Source organism: Fulmarus glacialis, unplaced genomic scaffold, assembly GCF_000690835.1.
Source record: "Fulmarus glacialis isolate BGI_N327 unplaced genomic scaffold, ASM69083v1 scaffold10468, whole genome shotgun sequence".
In the NCBI taxonomy this organism is placed as follows: Eukaryota; Metazoa; Chordata; class Aves; order Procellariiformes; family Procellariidae; genus Fulmarus; species Fulmarus glacialis.
The window spans coordinates 1-260 of record NW_009227581.1 but is presented as its reverse complement, the minus strand read 5'-3'; positions in this window follow the sequence as shown (position 1 = coordinate 260).

The following is a 260-nucleotide window of genomic DNA, read 5'->3' as shown; positions in this document are numbered from 1 at the left end:
AGCGGCCAGCCCCCCCCCTACCAGGGCCTTGGACCAGCCAGTCCCGAGGTCTGCACTAACGCCCACGGCTCCGGCAGACAGAGAAAGAAACGCGACCCTCCCCGCTAGAAAGGTACGAGAGAGGAGAGCGAACAGGAGGAGAAACGAGAAGAAGGAACTCTGGCACTGCCCGGGTGCTGCCTATCCCCGAGGCCAGGGCTCCAGCCCGACTCTTCCTCCTTCGCTCCCGCATTCGGCGGAGGCGACTCCGCCCAGACCCC